This window comes from Triticum aestivum, chromosome 2A (assembly GCF_018294505.1).
Source record: "Triticum aestivum cultivar Chinese Spring chromosome 2A, IWGSC CS RefSeq v2.1, whole genome shotgun sequence".
NCBI lineage: Eukaryota > Viridiplantae > Streptophyta > Magnoliopsida > Poales > Poaceae > Triticum > Triticum aestivum.
In genome coordinates, this window is record NC_057797.1 from 766514217 (window position 1) to 766520329 (window position 6113).

The following is a 6113-nucleotide window of genomic DNA, read 5'->3' on the forward strand; positions in this document are numbered from 1 at the left end:
TTAGTTATTTATTTTAAAACTGTAAGTAGGCGTTTAATTAGTTCCAACTCGATAGCCGGAGGCCAATTAAAGCAAGGATATTTTTTCCCTCAAAAAAAGAGAAACAGGGATATTTTCAGTTACCCAACGATTGCTGGCACCGTACCTGAGCAAACAAACAATCAAATAATGCACCCGTCTTGTCACGTTGAGTGAATTGCTGAAGAACACAAAGCCAATTCCACACGTGAGCAATCTCAACCTATGTAGAGTATGAAGAAAAAATATCTCATGTAGTACTAGCTACATGTGGAATCAACAATGTACGTATACAACACATGTGGAATCAACAATGTGCGTATACGTACGTACATAGTATACATAACATGGTGGGGGCAAGCAGAGTAAGCTATCTTGGATCGACAGGTCCACTCCAGCCATCCAGACTACTCCATCCATAAACTAATATAAAAGCGTTTAGATCATTATTTTAATGATTTAAACGTTTTTATATTAATTTATAGGGAGTACTTCTGGCCGGGTCCGGGTCCAGGTCCAACGGCTGCGATCTACGGAACCAACGACCTTCATGCGACGTGGGCGGCGGGCGCGACGCCAACGAGCCGTCCCCTACCCCTAGCCAGCCACCACCGTACTACAGTAGTTCACCTTGAGGCATTTGGTTGATTATTACTTACTGGAAATCAGTACACTGGTCACTAGCAAAGCTAGCGAGCGCTGAGATCACGAGCTACCTGTTGGTGGTCACTCACGGCTCACGAGCAGTGGCAGTAAATTAGTAACCGGTGCACACCCCGCAAAAAAAAAAAAAAGCTGCCGCCTTGAAGTTTTAAACTGTCCGGAAGCAGGGTTAACCCTGATCTGCTGAGATTAACAATGTGCAGGGCTACAGGATGATGATTCGATCGATGGTCTCATCATGCATCGTTGGGAAGGTGTCGGGTGACCTAAGCGTATCATCTCCAGCACCCTCCACTCTCGTCATGCTACTTCCTCCATTCCAGATTACTTGTCGCGGAAATGGATGTATGTAGATGTATTTTAGTTCTAGATACATTAATTTTTGCGACGAGTAATTTGGAACGAAGGAAATACGTTTTTAGTGACACGTAGCAGCCTTTTACACGATCGGGTCTGCTTACTTTTTTCTTCTTTCCAAAATGCATTTTTGTTAATTTAATAGTATGTAGCATCAAGCAGATGCGAAACAAATGAGCAACGTCTAGCCTCTACATAATTAAGATGTATACAAGCACACTCCAATACTCTGCCAGAAACACCAAAATTAAACTCATAAAAGGCTGACACTAGGCATATGTCAAAGTCGTGGGCGGTGATGAATCAATCTAAAAATTATGTCGCGATCCAACAAGTTGGGTAAAAATGTCTCTAACCATCAATTCTAACAGCAAAATACGCTGTCTTGAATATCGGTTAACTTACTGCTCCCTCTATACGGTAATATAAGAGCGTTTTTAACATTAATATGGTGTAAAAAACACTCTTATATTACGGCCACAGAGGGAGCACGTGTTTAGTAGCTCGATGGTTTCAGTTCAGACAACTCTATCGATCCATCAGCATGCTGATGACATGACATGGCCAAGCTAGTAACCGAGTAACCAACGACCTCAACCGACACGTGGACCGGCCAGCCAGCACGGCATGTATGTATGCAGGGAACAGACAGCACGACGACCCAATGAGCGAGACCACGAAACTAATCAGTCTTAAGATGAGCTTCAAAGAGGAGAATAATGGCAGCACACAAAGGAGGCACGATCATTGAGCGGAAAAATTATGCAGCGCTCTCATCCTTTAGATAGACTAAATAATTGCTTATGCATTGCTACGGGGCCAAATAACTTTTAGCACAACAATATTAGATGCAAAATATACCGGTGAGCCTGTCGCGGTTGTCGTCGCATCGTCTGTGTCTATAGCTTGTATTCTCCGACTAAGTCGGAAAGAGAAGGATATATACGAATCACATTTTCGAACAATCCAAACTTTCAAAACCCATGCATTCCAAGAGATTTCGGCATGGTCTCCTAATCTCGGCGTACATGTGAGCCGATACACAATCAAATGTGTACGTGAAATAACCCGAACTTATAAAAATAATGAAGAATGTTGCATCCATTCCACCGAAGGCTTCCGCTCGATTTCTTCAGAGCTATATGAGATCATTACAACTGGTAAGAGTATTCAGTACAGACGAAATTATAAAAGGCAAAATGACACTTGATGATGTTGGACTAGTAAAGAAAATGAAGAAGGCCGGGTCTGCACTAAGATGGCCACCACAACAGGCTGGACAGGTGGCCTTGTCAGTTGACGGGGCATTTATAACAACATGTATTGAGAAGATTCTGCCCCTCAATTGTAACCCTATAATTATGGAATAAATTACATTCACCTCACAAAAAAGAAAAGAAAAGGAAAAAGATGTAGCCGGAAAAAAATCGTGTGGCCGAATTGATTTTGGCCCGAGGTTCGCTACAATCCTACCTCCGCTCCGCCACATCGTGCTAGAGAAGTGTGGTAGCGTGCACTCTTTGGGTTGAGGAAACAAACAAATGCACTCTTTTAGTTTGCAAAGCTAATTCTCACGCACTAGTCCCTTAAAGGAAACACTGTCACATTGATAACATGGAGCAAGCAAGGTGGATTCATGATTAGCAGAGGTGAGTGGTGGTGGGATCCGATAACATTGTCCGCTGGCCCTTTGATCTCATCGATCGTCTCCTGATGTAGCCTATAGTTTGAAAAATAACCTAACGTAGTCCCTGATTAACGCACAAGAAAATTATAACCATCCAATGGTTTTATGATTTGTTGGCCCTTCCTCCCATGAGCACCAAAAATCCAAGATAACTTACATGAAAGTTATTCGAAGTCACACCTCTAATTTCTGGATTTACTTGTTGATTTTTCAACACGACTTACTGAAAAATATTGAACGGTATCCTGGGACACAACCCTTGCATGGCGAATCGGTTAACCGCTGATTCGTCATATACTGTCGATGAAGAAGACCCGTGGCACATAAGCTTGAAATGGATGAACCCTTGACCGAAACTCACTTGGCGCTATCATCGCCGCCACCAACGTCAAGAAGGGGATGAACGACAATCCACAGGTCGAAGTCATCATTTTGGTGAAACAGTATAGCGCGGCTAGTTTCTTATTAACAAGCACAATACAGATACAGACGCTCATAACATGCACACACACACCAAACGCTAAGACTAGGTGCAGCGCATGCACGTCAACATCAAGGGCATGATTACATACGCGTAGGCCGTCTTAGATGGATCGATGGGTCCATTCCATTCGATTCCGGTTGGATGGTCCAAATCTTAGGGTCCAACTTCAGCACCCCAACTGCTGCGAGCCAACGACCTTCCCTTTGGGCACCGTGGACGCAACCATCACGCTACATGGTCTAGCTCGGTGAGATCATGAGCTCTTCTTTGTTGTCTTTACGGGTACAACGACACGACACGAGCTCCTTGTTGGTGACTGATCACGACTCACCCAGTACACTAGTAAACTAGTGAGCCTCTCGGTGCCTTGGAGTGTTAAAAACTGTATGCAGGAGCCGAGTTAACTAATCCTGAACTGGTGAAGCTGTTTCTACTACAATATGGCTAGTGGTTCGATCGATGGTGACCTGAGCCTGTCATCACCCACTCCTCCTGCTCCAGCACATACACTCACTCCTAGCTACGCACGGGCACGGCCGGCAAATTGAACGTCCCTCTCATTTACACTCTACTGAGATATATAATCAGCGTGCTGGTGTATCTTGCTCCAGAGTTTGAGTTGAGACAGCTCGATCGGTCGACGAGAGCTGACATGGGCAAGCAAGCCAACGACGACCTCATCTCAACAGACGGCCGGGCGGACAGGTGAACCTCGCAGCGTGGACATGTCGACCAGCCAGTGAGCACGGCCCAAACAGATTAACTTAAGATAATGGTAACGAGGACAATAATGGCTCAGTGCAGTGGCACGCAGTGAGACGTCGTTCAGTCATTGATCATTGCACGGCTCAATTATTTGGAGCTCTAGCTCTCATATATATATATATATGGATAGAGATAGATAAATGTATGGATGTAGCAGCTAAGCTCGGCTGCATAATGGTGGCCGCGCCACATGCCCGGCGACGGTTACCCATGATTGTGTCGTCGTGAAAGCCCATGTGAGCTATGGTCCTCTCACAAACAGAAATATCCTCAGGCCAGCGCTCAACCGTTCATCGGTCACAACTCACAAGTACTCCTAGTACGTGTATGCTTGCGAAAAGAAGTTATATATATCGTTAAGAGCGAACTTCAACGCGCCGACTCAAACGGACAACGTTTTTGTCCGCCTTTTATTAGTTTGGGTCGGCAGTACACCCAACACCCGACCCATATTTGGCGGCTAGCCGCCCTTTTCAACTAACATTTTGCATATTTCACAACCATATAAAGCATAGTTTTACAAGCTGAATAAAAATTAAATTGTCTCGCATAGTTTTACAAGCCGAATAAAAAGGATACATCTATTGGTTATCAACGTGAGCCCATATATGCTCAACCAAATCATTTTGCAGTTGCATGTGAGTTTCCTAATCACGCATTTCATGATGAAATTGGATGAACTGTTCAAACATTGCCGCCCCTCCATGCCCAGGCACAACATTCTCATTCTGAAACTGAAACCCTTGAACATAGATACGTTCCGGACGCTCATCTTCTACGATCATATTGTGCATATAGTATAGTGAGAGCAATACAGAGGAAGTATTGGGCGTGATATTGCGGCCTTGAGGCAATGGAATGATTCCGTTGCACCAAAAAAACAAACTTCTAAATACAATCTGCAAAATCGCAAATGCAATGCTTTTCCTTATCCATCCAACTATGCACCAATAGGTCAAAACTATGATCACATAAGCAGTCATCACCTTCCATAGCTTCTTCGTGCTTCAAGTTCTAGCAGGATACCGAACGATGCCCCGTCGAGATTGCAAAACACCAAAGGCACGCTCGACGTCCTTCCTAGCACTCTCTTGCTTTTGGGAAAATCTCTTCCTCTTCTCTCCGATAGGGTTGGGGATTGTCTTCACAATAGTGGTCCACTGAGGATAGATCTCGTCACCTAGATAGTATCCTTTGTCGTAGTTGTGGCCGTTGATGGTAACATTCACCGGCGGGCTGTTGCCTTCGGCAAGCCTTGCAAACACTGACAAGCGTTGAAGCACGTTGATATCATTGTGTGATCCGGCCATGCCGAAGAAAGAGTGTCAGATCCAGAGATTCTGTGAGGCCACGGCCTCAAGTATGACAGTGCAAGCCCTGACATGGCAATTATACTGGCCTTGGCAAGCAGAAGGACAATTCTTCCACTCCCAGTGCATGTAGTCTATGCTGCTAAGTATCCCTAGGAAGCCCCTGCTGGCATTCATCGTCAACAATCGGGTTGTATCTTGAGGAGTCGTCTCTCTCAAGTACTCAGGGCCAAACACAGCAATCACAACTTTACAGAACTTGTACATGGAGTCTAGGCATGTAGACGCACTCATACGGACGTACTCATCAATTAAATCACCGGGCACTCCGTATGCAAGCATCCGGACGGCTGCAATGCATTTCTAATAAGCTGAGAAGTCAATCTTTCCAAGGGCATCCTCTTTGCACTCGAAATAGTCATCGTATCCGATCACCCCCTCTCTAACACGAATTGAAAAGATGCCTACTCATACGAAAACGCCGCCGGAATTTCTGATGTTTGAAGAGCGGGTTGGTTGTGTCAAAGTATAGTCTTTCCAATGAAAGAAATGGCCGCTCTCTCGGTTGCGATTCAACGCCGGAAGATGCCCTGGGATGGAGCCACGGAACAACGGCCGCTGACTATTAAGATGGTGATGGACCAACAAGGCAGCCAAGATCTCCTCCTCATCATCCGACGAGGAATCTTTAGAGTCGCAAAGGAAATTATGGAAAAAGAACGCGTCGGCGGAGTCCATTGTACCTTGGCAAACTATCGAACAGTTTGCGGGCGTCGACGAAGGAGCCAGCCGGAGAAGGGAGGCGCGCAACCCTTGGACCAGCTGGCTG